Below are 25,393 nucleotides of genomic sequence, written 5' to 3' on the forward strand. Positions count from 1 at the left end.
AGCCATTGAGCATTTGCCAGGAACTGGGCCAGGGGCTGACTGCGTGAAGTTGGCATGGAGGACGGTAGCTGTGCTCCAGAGAACCTTACTACATGCACTAGTCCATTTCATTCATCCACTGCCCTCTCTTCCTCTCTCCTTGGGAAAACCAAAGTCCAAAGTCATGGCCATCAAGTCCATTCTGACTCATAGCAAGACCCTGTATTAGAGTCTAATCCTTATAGGAACAGAGTCTCATCCCTCTTCCTCATAAGGTCAGAGGTTCTACACCCCCAGCTTTGCACCAAGCAGACCAACCCTCACCCTACAGGGCCGTCAGAACACTTCGTTGTTCGCACAGGACCAGGTTCACACTCACTCTGAATGCTAATCGGCAGCCAACTGGCCTTGCTTTTCTAGCTGGCGGTCACATTGTCTGGCTCCAGGATGGTGCCTGAAGGGGACTTCTCACACTCTCTGCTCCATCTCTGTAAGAATGGCCCATGGGTTACAATGCATCTTGAGCCTATGTGATTCTACCCTGCTGAGCAAATGGACTTCCTGTTGGAGAAATCCCCCACCTCTCCAGATGCCCCTGCATGGAGCTGGGCAACAATACCAGTTCTAAGGAAAGACAATTTGGGGTTTCCTTGTCACGATCCTTTCTATGTACCTCTCCCTTAGAAAACTCACAGGGGAAAGAGGTGGGCAAATGAAGCAGAATTTGGACATCCCTCATAATGGTTACTTATTGGGCTGCCATTCGCAAGGTCCAGGGTTCAAAACCACCAGCGCTCCACAGGAGAAAGACAGGGCTTTCTACTCCTATAAAGAGTTATGCCCTCAGAAACTCACAGAGGCGGGCAGTTCTGCCTTGTTCTATAAGGTCGCTATGAGTTGGTATCAACTCCGTGCCAGTAAGTTTGGTTTGGGTGTTTTGGAGTTGCCTGCCTATAATGACACTTTATGAACCATGAATCCACTAAGACATGGTTACCAGTCTGCTCTGGTCCAACTGAAATATCGCTTGGGCAGCTCATGAGCACCAGGCACTGGGTTATGGAATTTTCACGGGCTGCATTCACAGCTATCATGGCCACCCTCTGCTACATACACGCCACCCTGGCCCCTTTAAGTATGGGGCGGCATGAAGCTCAGAAAACCTGGCAGCCACTCACAAAGCTGGGATTTGGACTTGAGCTTCCCAACTCCATTTCCAAAGTCTTCCGTGAGACCACTGTCTGTTTACCAGAGGGAGAGAGCACCCTTGGTTGGGCACACGGTGAGTCCAGATCAGTGTGGTGTTTCATAAGTAAGGCCCTCTGCCACGAATAAATGGCCAGACTGGCAAACCAAACACCATCCTGGCCGGAGTCAAACCCACTGTGTGGCAGGTCTACCACATAGGAGCATTCTCTGACTCGGGGTCATTCACCCTCTTTCACTCATGGACTCAGTGAAAATCCCAACACACACACATACACACACACACACACACACACACACACACACTATAGGGCTATACGATGAGGTTGTGGCTTCAGAATGAGATGTCAGCCGACTAGTCCTCTCTACCACACTGTCTGCTCATTCTTGAACGTAAATTCCATTGGTCCTATCACAAAGGTGACCATATAGGCCCCACAGAATATGTAACTGACCTTCTCCAATCAAGGCAGCAGTCTCCCATCAGCCCCTGAAGCTAGGGGTTTCTTTAGGAAAGTGCACCTGAACCCGGATGGAAGTGCGTCTTGAATGGATGAGGAAGCTTGCCTCCTGTGGGCAAGGACGTTTCAACGCAGCTCTGGGGCAGAGGCAGCAGTGGGGTTCACACAGTTTAACAACTAGTTCGTTGCCCTAATGACCATTGTGAGTATTTTTAAAAGGACCTAATGAAAGGTACTTTATTATTTCACACAGTTATTACTTAAAGAAGAACAATAGAAAATGTGCACAAAAATTGTGCTATAAGATATAGACTGTGTCATGAGTTTTAAAATATGAATGAAAATTATTAACTAATACCTGACCAAAAAACAGTAACGCTATTATTTAGTATTTCCATATTGTTCTTGATTCGCATCCAAACTTGCGGTATTCTTTGCGTTTATCCGAGTACCATCGGCTGTGTGATCTCTATCTTTCCACTATAGGAGTAGGTTCCTATTCCTTAGAGGTGGGCCAACTGGACCACAGTCGTTGTGTTTGGTAGACCAGAAGCAGTTAGGCGACTTCTCTTGTTTGAACATATTATGTTTGTTCTTTGGTGCAAACCCTTTCTGGGTTCAGGGAGGTACATGAGTTTCCCTGGCTCTGCAATGGAGGAGGATGGAAATCTTATCAAGCTATTGCTTGATAAGATTCGCCAGCTTCAATGCAAAGAAGGGCAGTCAGAATCCCACACCGGAAATCAGGATGAGCTACGAGATTGATGGGTCCTAGTGCAAAATAGAACGGTGGGGCCTCTTGCTGCAACAATCACGAAGGGTTTTAGGATGGCGACTGCCGAGCATCAAACAGTGAAGGTGCACGTCCTTCAGGCCATGCTGCCACAGCCAGCAGCCATTGCCATCGCTTTCTGAGAATGATCTAATGGGAGGACACATCAAGAAGCCAGATGTCTCTTATGATCGATCACCTGGCTTTCTGGCTCCTTCCTGGGATGAACCCCTTAGATTGGCCTTTAGGAGAGCCACCAGGGCAGTCTTTGTCCATCGGTTCTTACGAGCAACCTCGCGGAACTCTCAGTAGATTCAATATCGTGGCCCCACAGTCTTTTCTGTACCGATGGTGAAAGCAATGCAAGGGTGATGCTTATGCAGTAGCTGATGTCCAAAAGAAAAGATCATTTCTCCCTGAGCTTAGAAGCCTTTGACCTAAACTCCACCATGTGCAGAGGGACAGGGGTTAGACTGGAAGACTTTAATCATTGTGCTGGACAACGGGGACACGAGAGAAGAACAGGAGAGAGAACACTTCTGTTAAGAGGTCAATATGTGGCCTTAAACGTCTCTAGGGAATCTGCAAGTCACACCTGACATTGCACCCAAACCAAAATCTAGGCAGTACAAACCATTTAAAGAACAATGCAAGTGCGAGAGAAAAATCTAAGACCAAGACTTACAAAGCCTGGCTTTGCCTGAGCCTTGAGACAAGGGGACCATTGGTCCACTTCCGTAACAGGAACTGAACAATCACATACTCTGGCCTTTTTATCTTCTTACTGGGTCTACTTTACATACCTACATAGTAAACTTTGTTTAATATCAGTGGTCACTCCAAAAAGGATAGCTAGTGCTTGCGAGCACACACGCTCACATTCACACACACTCACACACAGACAAATGACAAAGTCACTGCCATTGAGCTGATACCAACTCATAGCGACCCTGTAGGACAGGGTAGAACTGCCCCTTTGAGTCTCAGAGACTACTCTTTACAGGAGTAGACAGCCCCTTCTTTCTCTCAAGGACCTTGCCGATGGTTTTGAACTGGTGACATTGTGGATCATAGCCCTTCTGGTGACTACTATGCTACCAGGCTCCCTCTAAAACACACACACACACACACACACACACACACACACACACACACACAGAAAAACCAAGCATAGAAGCCACAAGAACTCAGAGCACACAGCACAGAATGAAGAAAGGATATGGACATTCATGCAGACTGATCACTGAGTCAGAGCGTGATTTTCTTGTGTAGTGACCAGGTGGTAATGGCGGTTTTGTTTTGTCGAGTGATCTCTCAACTGTCCCCTTAACTTGGACGCTAAGCTCCAATGTGCTGACATGTTATTGCCTCCGCTCCCAGGAGGGGCATTTAGCTAAGGGATCCTCAGCCATTCAACTGCCAGCAGACGCTGAGCACACTTGTCTCTGCTGTTGTCTGAGAATAACATCTCACCCCTCGATATTGAAAGGTGCTGGGGGTTGATGCTATATTGCAGGCAGTTTTTTCCCTCTTGTCCCCCCTCTACCCAAAATTGTATCGTTTGACACTTAACCAAATTAACAAACATTAATTGCACATAAAACCCACTTTGCTGAATTGCAATGAGCCATTGAACCCTATGGACCGACCCCCCAAGAGTTTATAGGGGGAGAAGCGGAGTTGGCAGTTCTCAAACGCGGAGACACTCCACGTCCTCCACCCCGCTCCTTCGAGGTCATGGAAAGCTCTGTTGCAGAAAGAGAGCGGGTGTCCAAATGAGCAAGTTGGCAGCATTCTTCAAACAGATAAATGCCACCTCAGGACTTTCCTGGTGTCTTGCTTCTGCCGGCCAGGGCCTGTCAGTGGGCTGGGATCGGATTTGTGCACAGGGCAAAGAAGGCGGTGTCTCACCATGTTCACTTTCCTTAGCTGAAAAAGAAGGGGCCTTTTTCTTTTTCCCAACTTCAGTTGTTTGTTTTTTCTGAAGGGGTGGCCGCATTTCTCTCTGGCTCATTGCTGATTTTCTCTTAGCCCAGGGCTGTGAGGCTTTCTGCCATATCACTTTTTCACATCATAAAAATCATCTTACCGTCCTGTCTTCTCTAAGATGTAAGGGCACTGTCTGTACTTCCTGTGCCCGTCGCTCAGAGTGTGGTGCTTGGAAACGAGTGACGGATGGCACAGCCCTCCTTGGCTTCATCATCCAGCAGGACAATCAGCCCCCCAGAAGAAGGGCCTGGGCTACAGTGGTTGTGTTAGACCGAGCTAACACAAGAAACAAATGCAGGGACACTCGTATGTGTGTAAGAGAGAGCTTTATATCAAAGAGCAACTGTATATTGAGAAAACATCCCAGTCCAGTCCAGATCAAGTCCTTAAGTTTGATACAAGTCCAGAAGTCCAATACTAGTCCGTAGATCCTTCTCCAGACTCGTACAGCACATGCAATGAGACAAAATGCAGGAAAACCACAAGCCAGTGGGTGAAAAGTCTTCTGGATCCAGTGGCAATGGAAGCAGCTTAGTGCTGGCACAGGCCTCCACATGGCTTTTATCAGCAGGAGGGTGAAAGCAGGGAGATTGAGAGAGAGAGAGAGAGAGACTCACAGGGCTCAGCAAGTCTCCAAGTAACTTGTCACCAGGGCAACAAAGGCAGACAGAGAGAGGAAGCTCCCAGAATCCTCATGAGAAGGCCACACCCACAGGAGGCATCATCAGGCTGAGACCTGATGCACAGGCTAGACTCCACCCCTACACCAATTGATCGAGCTGACGTGAAAGTATATAAACACCACAGTGATTATATTCACCCTCCTATACCCAGCTCTACCACTCATCTGTCCATTTGCTGGACTGCGTGGACCTGCATTTTGCTGTCTTCCTGGAAGCTCTGCCTCTGGTGTTTCAATACCAGCAGGGTCAGTCATGGTGGACACCTTTCAGCAGAGCTTCCAGACTAACACAGACTAAAAAGAAAGGTTTGGTGATTTTGTCAGGCAGGATTCTCTAGAGAAACAAAACCAGGACACTTATGATTATGTGTGTGTGTGTATGGAAATGTTGTTAATATTAATATACTGGAAGTCCTTCAATTCACATGGGCTACCAGGTCCAAGGTCAAGGAAGCAGACAGAGGACTCTTCCCACAGTCAAGGCAGGCAGAGTCTGCCTGCAGGTAGCAGACAGCAGGGTGGGTCAGCAACAGTCAGCAGCTCGGGAGCTTAGTGAAGCAGGCCCTGATGGGATCTGGAACTCAAGCACGGTGACAGGATCCACCAGCCTCAAGCTCAAGCAATGGAAACACCAGCAGCATAACGAAGCAGGTCTTGAAGGGGGCTCAAGCTCTAGCGACAGGATCACAGGTTGGCTTGAGCCCCAGGTAGTGTAGCACACAGGTTGAGGTAGAGAACTAGATAAAACAGCAACACTCTGGTTCGATCATCAAGGAACAAGAGAGACAGGGGTGGGCCTTGCAGAGTCATTTATCTCATTGCCCCCAAATCAAGCTGTGACCTGATTAAGCTCCTCCCACAAGTTCATATTGGCCTAGTTGGTGTGATAAACCAAACAACCACAGTGATCTACTTCGTAAAAGCAGCCAATGAAAACCAAACCCTTAGGAGCACCTGGGAATACTGTGTGACAGCCTGCTGGAATATGAGTCCCCTGGCCTGGTATTGTTGTTAGGTGTTGAGATGGTTCTGATTGCTAGCAACACTGTGTGCAACAGAAGGAAACCCTGCATGGCCCTGCACCATCCTCACCACCATTGCTATATTGGAGCCCGCCCTTGTTGAGAGTCTTCTTTCTCAATACTCCTCTACTTTACCAAGCACGATGTCCTTGCCCATGGAATGGTATCTCCTGACAGCGTATCCAAATTACACGAGACAAACGCACACCATCCTTGCTTCTACGGAGCATTCTGGCTAGACTTCTCCCAAGACCACCCTGTTTGTTCTCTTGGCAGTTCATGGTCCTTTCAATATCCATTGTCTGGTATGGAATATATTCAAAGGACACCACGGTGGCTTTGAGCCCAGGATGGCCATCTGTTGGGGCCAATTCAATGGTGGCTACCAGTATATTCAGTGACTGAATCCTCTTACATCAATGAGAGTTGACCAGAAGACATCAGTGGGTGAGTGAATGAGTGGTTAGGTGATATGGCACTGTTTTATATATTTTTTTCCATTATGTTTTCCAAAAAGTCCCATGTGGCATCAGAGGCAGCTGACACCCAGAATCTGCCAGTGTACCATGTGCTTGCCCTGAGAGTCTGCCATTTGGGTGGTGTATGTTGCCAAGAACTGCACTGGGAAGCAAACCCGCAGAACCCAGGGAAGCCGCCTTATAAGAGTGGGTGTGGGGGTCCCCTAGTCTTACTAAGAGATTTTTCAAAAGAAAATGTAAGCGGAGAGGCAAAGCCGATCTTGGAAACAATGGAAAATGACCACTGACTTTTGTTTCCTCTTCCCTCCTTTCCTCTCTGATTAGAAAGCTCACACTCCAAAAGGTTGGGGGAATGCTGGGAGAAGGCTCTGCTCTTCCACCACCAGCAGGGAGCGCAGGTGTGTATGACACAGGAGTGAGAAGTGGTGTGAAACTCAATGTCATGTAGATAAAGTGAAATTCAAATGGAGATGTGTTCCATAGTCCAAGCAACAGTCTCATGGGTATCGACAGAAGGAATAATACAATTGTCATGGCCACAATAATAGATTCAAAATATCTAAGCACTAAAATAATCACAACCACAAGTACAAATTGACAAGTAACGAGGGAAATTCCATTCCCTTCTCTGCTCTATTGGTGGTATGGGGCTATGTAGCAGCTACATAATTTTACGTCAACATGAAGGTATGTACAAGTGTAGGGGTGGTATCCAACCTGACAATCAGGTCACAGTCTGATGGTGCCTCCTTGCAGGCATGGCCTTCTCATCAGGAGGACCCTGGGGCCCTCCCCCTTCTCTCTGCCTTCACCTTCCTGCTTGCTGATGACCCTGAGGCCTGTCATGTTTCCACCAACCTTGGATCCATATGACTCTGCACCCATCGGCCAGTAATCTTCCTACATCCTGCATCGTTGCATGTGGTTGCAGGAGTCAGAAAAGGGAATTATGGACTATTACCTGACTTGTGGCCTTGACTTGGAGTAGGCTGGGATGCTTCCTTGATATCTAACTACTCCTTAATATAAAGTTCTTTCTTACGCATCTATGAGTGTCACTGGATTTGATTCTGTAGCCAACCTAGCCTACCTGTAACTTCCTCTTAGAACCAAACCAAGGATACTAACCAACTTGGTCTCTAACTAGTAGCTAATCAAACAGCTAACCACTGTACTGGAAAAAACACCAAACTTACATTCTTGGAAAGATCAAGGATGTGACCATTTAAGAAGGATTCAGAATATCTTGATTAGCACGCATGACTGATTTCAAAGGTGCACAATAACTCAGGACCTATTTACAGAGAGCACCTTAAAAAAACCAATAACACAGCTACACAGTGGATTGTCCAAACACAGTTCCCGAGACGCAAGTCCACCAAACACCAGGGCCTAATCTCAAAGTGCTGGCACTAGAAATACACTGTCAAGGATGTAATTAAAGAATGTAGTCACGATGGGCAAGTACACCATTCGGGAGCTCAGGGTCAGACACAGATCAAAATGAAAAACAACCCCTCTGCTTTAAATGAACATGGGCTGATATCGTATATCATAAAATGTCCATAGATGACAAGCGCATCCGTATGGAACGCATCAAATGCCACCATGGGCAGCAGATTCACAACTTGGAATGTTGGCTAATGTCTCATGGGAGTTTTTGTGGAACATGCTTAAGTATCAGGGACATGACAAAAGAAAATGACACAACGGTGAGGCTTTCTACTCCCGTAAAGAGTTACAGTCTTAGAAACCCACAAAAGCAGTTCTACCCTGTCCCAAGGGTCGCAAGGATCGACGTGGAACACCCCCTACCCCTCCTGCAAGGTGAAAAAACAACAGAAATGTGGGTGAAGGGAGACAGCGGATGGTGTAATATATGAAAACAATAATAACTTATAATTTATCAAGGGTTCGTGGAGGTGGGGGAGAGAGGGAGGGAAATAGAGGAACCAAGGGCCCAAGTAGAAAGAAAATGTTTTGAGAACGATGATGGCAACATATGTACAAATGTGCCTGACACAATTGACGTATGGATTGTGGTAAGAGCTGTAAGAGCCCCCAGTAAAATGATTTATTTTATTTTAATTGGATTTGTCAAACTAGATAAGTAATTTTGTGTGAGTAGAACCGAACAAAAATTCCCATAAGATCATTTATGAAAAACAGCTCTGGGGACAAAACATGCAGCACACACATCTTTTCAGGGCTTAACTCATTGTCACAACATATAACCTTATCTGCAACATATAAAAACGACAGACAATCCCCAAATCGGTTTTATGAAGCTAGCATGACTCAGCCACTAAGGCAAAAAACCCCCCAAAACCCAAAAGGCAAACGGTTTTTAAAAACACATTATCAATGTGAATCAAGCAGTGGGTTTAAATAATACCTCCTATGAAGAAGAATTTGGTAACACTATCCAAGAACCGTTTGTCAGTAAAACCAAACTTGCTAACATTGAGTCAAGGACTCAAGAGTGACCCCATAGGACAGGGTCGAACCACCCCTGTGCGTTTCCAAGACTGCTCACTCTTTATGGGAGTAGTTGTCTTTCTCCCGCTGAGCTAGTTGGTTGTTTCAAACTGCTGACTTTGCGAATGGAGCCCAGTGCCTAACCACTAAATCCCCACAGCTCCTGCCACGGGATCCAGGTGGGCTCTAAATCAAATGAGAGTGTCCTTGTAGGGACAGAAGAGGGACATAGCTCAGGGAAGGCAGAAGCCTAGCTTGGAGTGATGTGTCAACATGACGATGCATGCCCAAGATAGCTGACCCCCACCCAAAGATATGGGATCATTTATCCCACGGGAAGCAACATTGCGGACACCCGATATCCAACTCTGGCCCCCAGAACTGTGCAATAATAAATTTCTACTCTCTGAAGCCACCCAGTTTGTGGTTGGTTTTAATGGTTGTCCTTGGATGCTTCTATAGCATCTGAAAGCGCCAGCCACCATCAGGCTTCATGAAGGCTTCCAGAGAGACATTGGCTTCAATTCTTGGATTCCATTTCCATCACTTCTTGTGTGACTCTGGACATACCACTTAGCCCTCCTGCATGGCCATTCTCTAATCTACAAGCTCAAAATAATGCTTTTGCTACAAGGTTATCATGAAGATTAAATGGTCATATTGATCGCAACATCACTTAGCTCAATACCTGGCACATAGTAGGTGTTCAATAAATGTTGGTTTCTGCCTCCTCTGACTATATTGACAGGTTGTGGCTGAGTCTCAGAGATGAGGTTTATATTTGGTCAATTATGCCATTCATATGCTCCCAGCTGTGGTAAAATTATAGATTTGAAAAATCTCTTTGTAGATCAATTTCTCTAAGTCTATTGAATTCAGAGAAGCAACTTAGATCCTTAAGCTCTAGGAAAGGATAAAACAAAATTGTGGTGGTGGAGGGGAAGTTTTCTATTTTATTCTTTTGTTTGTTTTTTAATTAGCCCACAAAAAAGACTCATCGAGTTGTAGGTAAAATTTCATTACCACTTTCTCTGTTTATAAAGACAGTGGTGTCTGATTGGTCTAAACCCACATGTACCAATGGGGGGAGCGAACTGAACGTACAAGGGGTAGTTGATTTCAATGGTTGTTTAATGCACAGTGTTTAATTTAATATTTTCCCAGAGGTCTTTAAAAGTATTGGGTGCCTGTGGAAAGTCCAATAAATATTTGTCATTTTCTATGGAGCCATCAGTTTGTTGTCTGTTTGTCGGTTCCCACCCCCCACTCTCAAACACAAGTCCGGTGGAATATTTAAAGCCTGAGCTCAGCACGCAGGAGCTTATTAAAAATGAGTCGAAATGAATTTGCTGGCAAATGCTGGGAATATGGAAATGAGGCAATGTTTAAGAATCCCTGAGTGGGCTGGAGATGGTAAACTGGGATTCTTGGAAACCCAAGGAACGGAAAATTAGTTAGACACAGGGAGGTGCAGGGAGGGGCCAAGGAAGAGAAATGTAATAGAGTATATAGAGACCATAAAGGGATGACTATCCTCATTTCCACCCACAACACACACGCACACACACAGATACACACATAGACACACACGCGTGCACACACACACACACACACACACACACACACACACACACACTGAATAGGTTATCTGATAACCAAACTCTCGTTTTCCACCAGTTAAAATCTACTGTGTATGCCCTCCGACCAATTGTAGAATATTTAGTTTGCACCTACCGCTTTCCTCAAGTGCTGCTCTGCCTATGCTTTTGCATCACAAGGACGAATCCTGTCAGTTATTCAGCAGCCACTGCCCATATGGTGAATGCCCACTGACCCTGCATAGAGCTTGGGGTAAAGTAACAAAAGCGAAAGTTGACCTAGTCTCCCATTCATTCAATTTGGGGTTTAAGGAGAGAATTCCACTTTTCCATCCTGGTTCTTCACACCTTCCCTCGGACATGGAGCCTCTCCTGTGGACCATGTCAGGGTCCCTGCCTCCAACCCCCACTTCCTTTCCTTCTCCCCTATACTGCAACCCCGAGGTACATAAACCAGATCACATCGCGCCATAAACGCCCCCTATGGCTCCTCCTGGTTGCGTGTGTAATGCAGTCCATTCCTCGCCTGACTGTAGAGGCCCTGGGAGTCCTGACCTGCATTTTCTCGTTTTCTCTCCAGCTTCACCTCTAGGCTCTGCCCCTGCCTAAGCAACATCTTTCACCCATCCCTAAAGATGCTTCGTGCTGCCGCGATGTTGGAGTGGAGCACGCCTCTGTGCATTGACACTTTTATCCAACATGTCAAAGTAGTCTGGCTTTTGATAGCTCTTCAAATACCTACCTAGTTCACCAGCCCTGTGTTTTCTTGGTCTATGAATGATCTACCCATGGATTGTCCCACTGGAAATATTCCCGTATGATCTCCACACCGCAGGGGGTATTATCCATTAAGGTGAGGATTTACTGACACAGCAGGTGTGTCCGACCCCAACTAGAGAATTCAGTGGCCTCATATTCATACAAAGGTTGGATACTGAAAAGGGAGGACAGAGGATTGGTGTGTTTGACTGTGGCCCTTGGTGAAGAATCTTGAACATACAACGGACAGCCAAAAGAATAAACCGATTGGTCTTCAGGTTCAAAAAGCTCACTGTATGGAATCCATTCTGACTCATGAGTGACCCCATGGGAGAGAGTAGAACTGCCCTGTGCGTTTCTGAGACTGCAAATCTTCACAGGAATAGAAAGCCTTGTTTTTCTCTCACATAGCCACTGGTGGTTTTGAACTGCTGACCTTGAGCTTAGCAGCCCAATGAACAACCCACCACACCAGCAGGGCACATTGTAAAATTAACATGTTGCTCAAAGTAAGGATGGTGCCTTACTTATCTAGTGCTGCTGTAACACAAAAACCACACAGGAGCGGAGTTGGCGAACAGAAATTTATTTTCCCACAGTTCAAGAAGTGAGCAGCCCAATATGTAACCCACTGTCCACCAGGTACCTTGGCTAGGGTTTACAATGCAATCCATAACCTTGCTTTGGCCAGGTCATCTGGGAATACTCATCTCTAGAAAGAAACGTTCTGTTTATTAAAGGGTCACTGACAAGGCGAGGGAAACCCTCACGGAGATAGATTGAGACAACAGTCACAGTGGATCCTGAGATTCTAATGATCATGGGGATGGTACTGAGTCAAGCAACATGACCTGCTGGTAGACACTGGGTTGCTGTAGGCCTGAGTCAATTCAACCACAACCCAAAACAACAGCATCAGGTTATGACAGGGTCTGTACTTGGTGTGGCAGCTCTAGAGATGGCGAAAATATGAACCTTTGCCTCGATTATATCCACACTGATCAGAAAATAAGGTATGTGATATATTAAATCATAAATCATACACTAAAACGAAATCATATGCTTTCAACTCAGTGGATAACAGAGAAATCATCACAACATTGTGTGTTCCTTGGAAAAGCAGCAATGGATTGTAGTAGACAGAAAAATGGCCCCAAAGATGTCCATCTTCTAATGCCCACAACCTGTGCCTGCTGCCATCCATGGCAGCAGGGCTTTATATATGTGACAGAATTAAGGATCATGAGGGGTTTCCATAGGGCGAAAGGACCCTGGATTATGAAGTAGGTTCGATGCGATCACAATGTCAACCTTTCTAAAATAAAGGCAGGAAGGTCAAAGACAGAGCATGGGATATACAGACAGAAAAACAAACCAAACTCATTGACACCAAGTTAATGCCGACACATGGCGACCCTATAGGACAGGGTAGTAGTGCCCTTGTGAGTTTCTGAGACTGTAGCTCTTTATGGCGTAGAAATCCCCATTGTTCTTCCACGGAGTGGCTGCTGGTTTCAAATGGCTGATCTTATCGATTGAAGCCCAACACATAACCACTATGCAACCAGGGAGTGCAAGGTGGAAACTGAAAGATGGTGTGCTACTGATTGCTTAGATAGAGGAAGGGGTCCATGAGGTTAGGAAGGTAGGTGGTCTCTAGATGATGGAGAAGGCAAAGAAATGGATTTTCCCCTAGAACTTCCAGACGGAATGCAGCCCTGCCGCCATCTTGATTTTTAGCTCAACAAGACTCAGAACTTGACAATGAGACCCAGTACTTGATAAGAGAGTTTAGGTTTTGTGAGCTGCTAGACTGAGGCAGAATCAACCTGATGGCAATGAGTGTGGCTGGTCCGTGAGCCCTGGGTGGGCATGTGCTGCAGCAGCTATGAGAAATGAGCACGCAGATGCACGTACGATAGTACAGGCTTCCCTAGAGGAACAGATGTCTCTGGGAGGGCTTGACCCTCCAACCTTTCAGGTAGCCGTGTGCACAACCTAGGGACGCCCAACTACAATAAGACATGTCACTAGCATGCTTCCCAGGTATCATTTCCCTCCTGTCTTCTTCTCCATTCCTTTTGGACAGTTGGATCTCTTGGTGGAGATCCCCTATCCAGGTGACCCGGGAATTCATCCATTGCTTCTATTTCCTACTTCTCAGGCCAGACTCTCCTTGGATTTTCCTCAGCATTTGGACAGTGCAATCAGTCTGCTAGCTGAGCTTTCTGGTCAGGTCACTGAATCCTTTATACTAAGGCAGACCCAGTGTTGCCCTCCCACCCTGCCACCCTGGGTCCCTAAGAGATTCCAGCCAGCCTGCTGCCTGAACCTACAATGAAATGGTCTGTACCTTCCAAGGCCCAATGAGAAGGGCACTAAGCGCCATACGCATCCTGTATTCAGGACAAGCAGCAAAGGTGAACTGAGCAGCACCTGTTAGTGAAACCATGTGCTGGAAATTCCACCTACAAGTGCCCAGTACCACCCAGCAGTATGGGGCCAGCCCCTGCCTGCATGGAAGGAAAATAAGAGGTCTTCGCAAATAGTTCCATTCTATATGGAAAAGTGAAAATGGCTGATATTAGTCATGAAAGACCCAAATAGTTCCTGTGGCCATCGGTGACATAGATAGGTACAGTGGGATAAAGTTAGTAAGGCTATATTTTCACTGCTTATCTGGGAGCTATGGTCCGGCCTGGTTTGTATGAGAAATGAGAGGAGACACCAATGATGTCCATACTGCTGACATGGGAAAAGGAAGGCGGTCCTGGGCAAAGACCGCAGCTCTGCTGATTGTAAAGAAGGTAGGGCCAGAAACGTCTAGATTTCCTTGGTCTATAGGTTCAGACTGCCCCTCATAGCAAGAGGACTTTCAGCAATATTTTTCTAAGGACAGCTTAGTCCATGGCAATCAGGAAATAGCCCCATATGACACGCTCATCCAAAGTTAATATCCGCTACATGAAATGGCATCGCTCTATCAACTTCTATAGGTAGGATCTTGGGTTTGTCACCAGACCTAGAGTTGAGTCTTGATTCTGCTACTTCCCAGCTGTGGAATCTTGAGTAACGTTCCTAACTTCTCGGAGCCCAGGAATCCTCGACTATAAAGTGGGAACCAGAATTGTATAGGATTGTGGGGCGTATTAAATGAGATTTTGCACATAGAATCTCAGTGAGACACCTGGTTCTCTGTCAGAACCTCTGCGTGTTAGCGACGGTGCCATTACAGCTAAAGACTCTGACGACAGACCTTCACGTCTGCACTTCCCGTCCCTCCGTGTCCAGGAGAGGAGTTCAGGAAAAGTGCTCCTGGTTAGTCCTGTTGGATAAAGGCCATCTACACTCAAGAGGGGCACCGGAAAGCTTTCTGGTGTCAGGGCAGACCATGAAGAACAATCGATTTCCCAGCATGGTGAAGAATCGGTAGTTGTCTTCAGTTCGATCTGCAGGCAAAAGTTCACCCATGAGACACCAAGTCTTGCAAATGCTTTCTCCCCCACCTCTCTCTCTCCTGGGGTTGCAGGTTCCGGTAAGAATCTCTGGAGATGAGGATCTCGGGAGACTTGAGGTTCTTCCTATTTTGGGGGAGGCCAGAAATACCCCAGGCAGAGCTAACTTCCAGCAGGATGGCCCTGCAGCTGGCCCTAGGTAGGAAGCCGGGCAGAAAGGCAGAGGTAAGGAAGGCCCATGTTGGGGGCGGGTGACGGGGAGGTCGGCGGACTCTCTTAAAGTTCACATGTTTAATTTTGTCCTGATTTTGCAGGAGTGGAAGGGGTCAAGTCATTTCTTATTTTATCCAAATCAGCTCAGCAACCTCCAGAGAGAAGACAAGGGTGTTGCTACAATATTCCCAAAGCCCTGGGCTAAATCAGTGTCTTCTCTCTGCCCCCAGATGCCTCCAACGTTGCTGAAAGTTAGAACCTGAAGTACCTTAAAATCAGAGCAATTGCAATTTCTTGAATACCTTAAGATCAGAATTGCGATGCTCACTTCCAAGAACAAACTCACGGGACGGGAAAGGCGGGAGAGTTCAGGCTTAGGTGATGTCCACATCGGCTGGCCTGGCTCTGGTTGTTCTCTGAGAGGATTGCACTTGACCCCATGAGCCAGCTTTCTTAGTTCTCCAATAAAAGCGAAAGTTCTGCCTCAGACGGTCCAGTTGAGGCCGTGCACACTCACGCTGGTCCCCACACCTCACTGGGGGCTTCTTAGAATTTGTTAGTGTCGTCAAGTCGGTTCTGACTCATAGCGACTGTCAGAGTAGCCACACCTTCCAGATGTGAGCCCCTTGGTCTCCTCATTCTGGGGAAAGCCCTCACACTGCACTGTCCCTGTGTCAATGGGACCATCCGAAAGTACTGGACAGCATCCCCCACACACAGTGGACGCCCGGTCACCAGGGGTCTCTCTCTCCCCTGAAGAACACAGCTTTGGTGTGCTGCCTCATCTTTGTCTCATGGGGGGAGGCGCATGAAAGCCTACAGGATACATCCTGATTCATGAGGAACCCTGGCCCGTGTTTCCTCCAAGGGCAGTCTGGGGACATTCAGCAAATATTAACCACTTCGTTAGTGATTAGGTCACACGGGACTCCATTGTCGTCAGTGCCCTCAACTTGGTTCTGACCCATAGTGGCCGTGTGTACAACAGAAGGAAACACTGCCAGAGCCGGCCCAGCCTCCGATCCTTGCTGTAGTTGAGCCCGTTGCTGCGGCGCAGCCTGCCTAGCTATCTCATTGAGAGTCTTCCTCCTTTCCACTCATGCTCTCCTCCACCAAGCAGGAGGTCCTTCTTCCGGAACTGGTCTTTCCTGAGAACACTCCCAAGGTATGGGAGGCAAAGCACCGTCACCCTTGCTTCTATGGCGTCTTCCAGCTGTGCTTTTTCCAAGACAGGATGCTTCGGTCCTTCCGACAGCCCCTACAGGCAAGGGCCTTCTCCAAGGCCATCATTCAAAGAGCACCCTTTCTTCTATTGTCTCCCTTGCTCCTTGTCTATCGTTTGCATGAAGTAACTGGAAAAGATCACAGTGTGGACCAGACGCAATGCAACCCTCCAAGGTACATCTTTTAAGACATTAATGTCTAACCCTTTAAAGAGGGCTTTTTGCAACGGATGTGCCCAGTGCAATGAGGGGTCATGTGTTTGCACTGACTGCTGTCCTCCCGGGCATTGGCATTGGGGGTGGATCCAGGGGCAGTGGTATCCTTGGCAACTTCAAACTTCTCTCCACGTGTTGCTCCTTGTTCCAGTTGTGGAGCTTTTTGTCTGTTCGTTTTCTTTATAATGAGGTATAGCCCATACGAAAGCCTTTCGTCTTGGTGCATCGAGTCTCAGCTCTCTGCAAGCACAGTGGCGTCGTCTGCATCTTGGGTTGTTCGTGCATCTGCCACCAATTCCTCTCAGATCCTTTGTGGAGCACCTGGCCTAAATGACTACAGTGGAAAGCTACAACCTGGCACACACGTTTCCTGGTGGCAAACCACACAGCGACCCTTCCATGGCTTCCTCTTGGCCCCTGTGCACATTCTGCATGGCACAACAGAGTGCTCTGAAATCCCCATTCTTTTGTTGACATTTTGTTATAACACAGACAGCCAATTGTGTTTTGGTTTTTCTATTTGCCCTGAAATGCCATTTGGTCTGAGTTTCCTCTTGACACTGTATCAAAGGACCCCACACGCAGATAACACCAATCTACTATCTCAAAGTCCTGGACGTCCAAACAGGGTCATGTTAGACTCCTATCTTTGGGGACTTTCGGGGACAACACGGCTCTTTGCCTTTCCCATTATCTCCGGGCCACCTACGATCCTTGGCTCTGGCTTCTTCTTCCAACTCCAAAGCCACAAGCTTAGCATCGTCAAGTCTCTGGCCCTTGTGTCTGCATTCACATCTCCTCTCGGGCTCTGTCAATGCCGCCTGCTGTCATGTCGACCCTGACCACGATGACCTCCTTGGGGTAGAACCGTTTTCAATGACTGATTTCTCAGGAGGAAAGAATCGGCTTTTAAGGACTCGTTTGGCCACGCTGGGTCTACAGGAACACCTTAGGATGACTTCCCTCCCCTCCTCCAATTCCTTAACAGAAGCCCATCTGGAAAGTTCCTTTTGCCTTGTAAGGTGATAGTTCCACAGGTCCTCGGATTAGGACATGGACATCTTTGGGGGACCATTACTTTACCTGCCATACCCCTTCATATTCAGATGGATTAGGAAATGACAGGGAACTCACCCAGGAGAAATAGCTCCGGAACTTCTTCACTGGGAACCCACTCACTTGGTAACCAGGAAAGGGGTCGGGGCAGATGAAGTCGGAGACGGGGCATTTCGCTGTACTTATTTGAGCAAGTGGATTCAAACAGGTCGAGTTCGCTCCCATTTGTGTATTGAGAACAATTGTGGCCACAACACAGGTGGGTGTGCAATGGACAAAGACAGCACACACCCAGTCCGTCACAGGTGTTCATGCTTTCCAAGAGCCCGCGCCCCGTTCCCGCCTTCTGCGCACTAACCTTCACTCACCCAGGAAGAAAGGAGCTGGCTGATAAGCACTCAGGGTCAGTGCCACACGCCACAGCTTCTCCAATTAGCTCTCCGAGAAGACTCCACCTACTTCCCTGGCCAGCCGAAATGGTTTTAGAAAGATCAAGTGGCAGGGATGGCAGCCGAGGGTCCATTTTTGTCCCCCTCCTCCTCACCACTGCTCATGGGGGGGGGGGTGTTCAATCTCTCTTCCCCGAAGAGGATGCTCAGGGTCAGCGTGGGGCAGTCCCACGCCCCGCTTCTCTGCGTCCACGACCCTGCTCTCTCTTTTCTGCATACTGTTTGCCTCGTGTCACACTCACCCGCTGTGCACCGGCAAACAGGGGGAGCAGAGTCTCCGGGAGGCGAGTCAGTGACTCAGCTTCCGAACCCAGGAGAAGTCAGGAGTGCTGCTGACTGAAGAGGTGGGGAAGAGTTCGAGCCCACCCACAGGCTCGATGAGGAAAGGCCGGTAGTGTGCCCCTGCAAAGATCACAGTCTAGTGAGGCCATGGGGCCAGCTCTCCTCTGCCACGGGGGTCACTGCGAGATGAACATGAACTTCACAGCACCGAAATACCACAAGGTCAGAACCACTGGGGCCATGTCTATGCCATGTCCCATCCTCTTTTCAACAGCACCCCTTTTGCTTTGCGTACAGTCCCTGCATTCAAAATACTAGAGTTGGGCTGACCTGGATCCTGGTTCCGACCTTTAGAAGATGGTGCAATTCAGCAAGCTACGTCTCGTCTCCGGGCATCGGTGCTGGTTTCTCGCTCGGCTGAGGAGCCTGCCATCAGAAAGTACATGTGGACATGGGAGTCCCCGTGGCTGGAGAGATGAGTGGGGTCATGTGACACTGAGGAAAATCTTTCAAGGAAGGCTTCATTGGGCTAATCCTCCCAGAACCTTTGCGATGACTCGCCCGGTGATGGAGGCTCACGGACAGCCTTGGCTGGGGCGCACGCGGGCTTCCTTCCATCGCTCTTGCTGCATTTTCAGGGGCACAGACTTGGGGGAGATAAATATCTGGGTTTCAGGAGAGCTTGCTAGCTTCCTGTGGGGCCTTCTCACTTCAGTTGGATAGAAAAAGAGCTACAGTTTGGAAAGGGCCTCATAAATCCAGTGACAGCTCTTCTGGAACTGATTGGAGGCACTTTCAGACCTAATTAAAGTGGTTTTCCTTTTTGAGTTTGCTCCAGGTATCCATTTATTGTCGAGGCTAGAAGCTAATTTGCAGCAGGATTTGGGGATCCTGGCCCTTCTACTGGGAGGTTTGTTAAATGTGATTAAGCTGAACCATTTAGTTTAATACCAGGGAAGTAATTTGAAACGAAAGAAATTGCACACCATATTCAAGAAATAAAGTACCCTTCGAACTGAAAACAAAATTAAATTGCATAAAATATATATTTTCTGAGACCAAGTACCTATTTCCGGCATTTTCTAAGCAGAGACTCAGAAACATTTGACTTACAATCACTTTTCCAGCCAGAAGCTCATGTCTTTAAGCCATAAACCCAAAGACTTTTTTCCCCCATTTTCTTCTCCCAATGGGTTTTTTTCTCTCTTTTTCTCCTTTTCCATTTTTTCCCCTCTTTCCTACTTTCAGGTTGATCTCCCCTGTCACAAGGCATTAATTAAGATGAAGTACTCAGCATCGGGTACTTTGAAAGCACACCAAATCATAGTCACCATCAACATTGATGCCATCATCATGATGTCATCAGTCGATCACTATTGGCCTATAGACTTGCTCTTCTGGAGAGGGAGGAAGGAGGGAGGGAGATTATAGCTGGGATCCATGGATTAGAACTGAGGGCTTCAATCTGTGTGTACCTAGCATGGGGCTCTCAAAGCCACCCGGTTACCTGCACCTGGCTAATTCTGTATCACAAAGGCGAAATTGAGGTACAGAGGCACAGAGGCACTAGCAATATGGCTACTAAGCAAATAGCAAGTAGCTACTTATCCCTCCCAGAGCCTACATATCACTGCTCAGGCAGCACCTCCACAGAGAAGCCTTCCCTGAGCACTGGGATGAAGCCAAATGCCCCTTAGTAAGTAATCTCACAGCATCGTGTGTGTGTGCACATGTGCACACACACACACCATGTGGCACACATTATCACAGCCTCACACACATCATGTAATATATATCAAAGCACTACACACACACCATGTAGTTTACAATATCATAGTGTCTCTCTCTCTCTCTCTCTCTCTCTCTCACACACACACACACACACACCACGTAGCACACATTATCATAGCATCACACACACCATGTAATATATATCATAGCATCACACACACACACCATGTAGTTTACAATATCATAGCATCACACACACACCATGTAGTACACATTATCATAGCCTCACACACACCATGTAATACACAATATCATAGTACCACACACACATGTAGGACACATTATCATAGCAACACACATACCATGTAGTTTACAATATCGTAGCATCACACACACACACACACCATGTAGTACACATTATCATAGCCTCACACACACTGTGTAATACACAATATCATAGTACCACACACACATGTAGGACACATTATCATAGCCTCACATAAACCATGTAATACACAATATCATAGCATCACACACACGCACACCATGTGGTACACAAGTCCATAGCAACACACACATGCATGTGCCCACTGGTAATTCTCACCAACACAAGCTACCCTAAGCAGGATTGCCGAATTGTCCTCCACTCATAGTGACCCTATAGGACACAGTGGACTTGCCCCTCTGGGCTTCTTTATGAGAACAGATCACCACCGCCATGTCTTTCACAGAAAGTCCCCTGAATTCTTCTCCCAATTGTGTGCTTATTTTTACCACCACCTGATTACTGACTACAACAGGGTCACTATGAGTCAGAACTCGCTCGCTGCACCTAACAATGACTCTCTGCTGTGCTGTTGTTGTCGTTGGGTCCTGGGGGGTGCTTTCCAAACCCTAATGTTCCCAACACAACAGAACAACACGTGGCGCAGTCACGCACCATCCTCACAATCACCCCGTGTTGGAGCCCATTGTTGTGACCAATCACAATGCCAGTCCAGCTTATTAAATGCTTTCCACAATTTCACTGTCCCTCACTTGACCAGGCATGCTGTCCTTCTTCAGGGATGGGCCCCTCTTGGTGACATGTCTAAGGTACGTGTGACAAAGTCTCACCAACCTTGCTTGTAGGCTCACGCAGGTCGTCCACATCTGCCTATTCTTCTGGGAGCCCTGGCATGTTCCATGTTATTTGCCAACACCATGACTCAGGTGCTTTGGGTCTCTCTTTTTCCTTGTCCTTCTGTTGCATGCATAGAAGGTGGTTGAAAATACCCTGACTCAGGTCAGGTGCAACTTAGTCTTCAGGGTCACCTATTTGACTATAAACACTTACACCCGTTTTTCTATCTGCTGGAGCTGCTTTGCTCATTACACAGCCGCAGTCCCTAGCACGTCTGGGAACTCGGCACATGCAGCTGGAAGAATGAACACATGCGTACATGAAGGAGGCCGAGAGACAAACCCTGACAAGCACTGGTGAGGATGGGAAGACGTTAGGGCCCTCACCTATTGCCGAGGGGGTTCTAAAGTCAGACCATCCCTTGGGAAAACAAGTTGTCAGTTCCTCAAGATGGGAAACCCAGAGACAGCACATGACGCAGCTGTCCGACCCTAGGGATATCTCCAAGAGAACAAAAACATGTGTACCCCACAAGATCAACACATAGGAAGCAGGATGATTCATAGACCCCCAAACAAAAACAAAATCTACCAAAACAACAAGATCCTAAATGTTTACCAATGGATGAATGACATATCTATGCAATGACATATTATTTTGAAACAAAGAAGCAATTAACTCTTGAGACACAGCAGTGTGTGCTGTGGCCATGCATTTGGGTTGTCGTGCTGGAGAGGACTATTCAAAGAACCATGGGCTACTAAAGAGACAAGCATGTCTCTCTTGGAAAAAGTAAGAGTGCGCCTTAGAGGCAAAGATGGCAAGACTTCGTCTCACATACCTGGGCAGAGTGCAGGAGGAACCGGCCCCTAGAAGAGGGCATCATGCTTGGTAGAGTAGAGGGGCAGTGGGGAAAAGGGTAGGTCCTCCACGAGATGGGCGGACACCGTGGCTGCCCCAGTGGGCTCAGGCACAGGGACCACTGTGAGGACGGCCCAGGACCGGCGGTGTTCCACTCTGTGGTGCACAGGGTCGCTATGGGTCGGAAACAACTTGATGGCACCTCACAACCACAACAAGCGATAGCTGTCTAGCGGGAGTCCATTCCGTCTTGGTTGTTTATTTCCAGTTAACACCACATGGATGAACGTTGAAAACGTTATGCTCACTGAAAAGGAGGCAAGTCACAAAAGACCTGGAATGTGTAGCTCCATTAGTAGGAAAGGCTCAGAACAGGAAGACCCACAGAGACAGAGAGGAGGGTCAAGAAGGAGGCGGGGGGTGGGGGGAGGTGGAGGAACTGATAGGTAGTTGGGTTTCACTGCAGTTTGATGAAACTGTTTTACAGTTAGATGGTGGTGATGATTTCTCAGCCTTGTGAATATGTTAAAGGAGACCAATTGTAGAGTTTAGACGAGTCAACTGAATAGTATGTGAATGACAACTCACTAGAGGCGGTTGTTTTTGTTGTTTCTCACAGAATCAATGCATAACATGCTGGGTCTTCTCTGGCTGCAGTACCCAGCTACAGCCAGGACACTTGGCTGCCTCTATCAAGCAATGGAGCCTCAGTGGGGCCCTTGGCTGACGACCCAAGGTTTTGGGGATGAAGACTCTGAAAAAGTCCTTTCTGGACGGTATTTCTTAATCCCAGCATGACAGCCGTCTGGGGGCAGGCCAAGCCCTATCTTATCCCCTCCTTTCCCCAGCGATGAACCAAGTAACCCGAGCCACCATGGGCTGCACTGACCAGGTCAGCTCAGTGCTGGTCTCTGAGGGCACTGTGTCCAGTTCTGTGTCCCCCTCATTTCCCTCGATGTTAGCACCTGTTGGTGCACTTTCATTGGACTTTGTTTGCGTGACGGCCATCATCCGGTCTTCTGGGTCGGAATGTGAAAGTAGCAGAGACTCATGGAGGAGAAGGCTCTCCAGTCTCTTCTCTACCCACCGGGGCCCTGCACGTGGCAGTCCACAGAGGACTGTCCAAGGTCTTCTCTGTTCCCCATTCCTCTTGGTCCCCGTTTGTCCGGCTCCCTTGCATGGGGAGGCTGAACAAAACAAGGAGGAAGTGGCAGGCTATGTGTGTCACAGTCTGGAACAGAATCCCGGTAGCCAGCACTGAGAACAAGTTGGGATTTCTAGCAAGTCCGTCACCTGTGTGAATGGGAACTGAGTGTCAGAAGAAATCTATGCGATTTAATGAGAAAGAGATGGGGGCCTCTAAGCAGGCGCTTCAGAAGTGCTGGGCAGACCTGGAAAGGAAATCTTCTAGTCGAACATCATCGAAGGATTGGCGCGCTTCCTCACAGGATAACTCATCCCTTGGGCAGAGTGGACAGGCCACTCGGAGGAGATGGGCTGCGTAAGCACATGCTCCCTCAGTGCTTACTATTCTGCTCCATCTTGATGGTGGACCAGTGCTTACTAATCTGCTCCATCTTGATTGGGGACCAGTGGTCATGTCCAGGAGAAGAGGAAGATCAATTTGATCTACTCTTTTTTTGTGGAGGGTTGAGAAGGGGTGACGCCTGAGCAATCTCACTCCTTAGTGTGGTAGGTTGGCAATTCCAGGTTCCAGTTTCCAAGGGCAACTCTCAGTGGGCATTCAGGTCCACCATCCAGTCAGTATTCTTTTTCGCAACATGACTTTCCAGGCTGCAGATGATCAATGCACCCAAATTACACATTCCTCAGCCCTTCCCAACTCTGGCCAGCATTTTAATGAGTTCACTCTCTGAAATGCACTCTCCACCACGGGGGCTGCACGTTTGCAGGTAAATGTGTCCATTCCTCTGAGCACTGAGAACATAACGGAGATGTCATTGGTGAAGGTCTAGGGCAGCTTCCCTCACACTTTCTGTTCTCAGGACTCCTTTCTACTTTTCCAATCAATCTACTGAGGTAAGCAGAGAACTTTTGTTGATGTGGCTACAGAGCCATCAGTCTTCACACTTTAGAAATCCAAACTGTGAAAGGTTTCAAATACCTATTCATCTAAAAATAGCACTGATAAACCTGTTACATGTTAATACTGATTTTAAATTTTAAATAACTACATTTTTAAAAACGTTACTGAAAAAGTGTAGTCCTGCTCAACATGGCTGGATATCCCTTTAATATCTGTCATAATATAACTATTAAGAGAAACTAGATGCTCACTTTTGCTTCTGCGTCAACCTGTTGTAATGTAATACTTAGCTGAAGTACCTAAAGACAATCCAACCTCACATGGATACATAGTTGGGAAAGGAAAGGATATGCTAATAGCCTTTTGAAAAGATACTGACAGTCTCCTCTGACACTATACCCAAGCTCAACACGTGATAGTGACTAAATGCTGATTGCAGTGAGGGGTCTGAAACTAAATCCTAAACTCTCTCACGCTCTGTTCAACTGGAATCCACTGGTCCGCCTTATACTTTGTGTCGACCTTTTACTCACTTACATGGCATTGGTCATTTAGAAATTACTGGCTGCCCGAGTTACACATATTTTCACATTTCATTTATGCAACACTTACAAAACCCTCATTCCTTGATATCAACATCCATCTCATCAAACAAGTATTCAAGTAATAGGAAACAGTCAAGCTCACAGTTACGGATATAAATCTTCCCAAATTCTAACTCTTGCTTTGGAAGCCTGAATGTTAACATGGGCACCAAATACTGCCCATTGTTTCCCTTGAAGTGACAGGCTCACTTTATTCCTGTTCAGGAAAATGTCTGCCCAACACCCATTCCTGAATAGTCATCCTGTGTCTTCGAATTGGTCTTCCAAGTAGAAACAGGGCTGTGGGCACGACGGGGCTGGTTCACCCACAACTCAAGTGATTCCCAACGTGTGTTTCCTTGAGCCAACCCATGTACACCTGCCACTTCCCCACAGGGAACACCAGGAGATGTGTCCTCGAGGGTGGATGTTTATTGAAATTATTCATTTTGACTACCTGATCAAGGACACTTTTAAGAGATGCTCGCTTTGTGCATTGGCATCCTTTCTTTTCGCTGGGAGTGCATGACAGACAGCGAAGAACACAAGGAGGACCCGCACCACTGGATGCCGCCACCTTGGTCCAAATGCAAACGCAACATCCGCTTCACCCATCACTGCTTACGCACCATCCTTACAATCATCAGCACGCGCACATGTGCAGATCGTGCCTTATGCATTACTACGATTCTGACCTTGCAGCCTTCCTGGAGGGCCCCAGGGCACCC

This window comes from Tenrec ecaudatus, chromosome 18 (assembly GCF_050624435.1).
Source record: "Tenrec ecaudatus isolate mTenEca1 chromosome 18, mTenEca1.hap1, whole genome shotgun sequence".
Classification (NCBI taxonomy): Eukaryota; Metazoa; Chordata; class Mammalia; order Afrosoricida; family Tenrecidae; genus Tenrec; species Tenrec ecaudatus.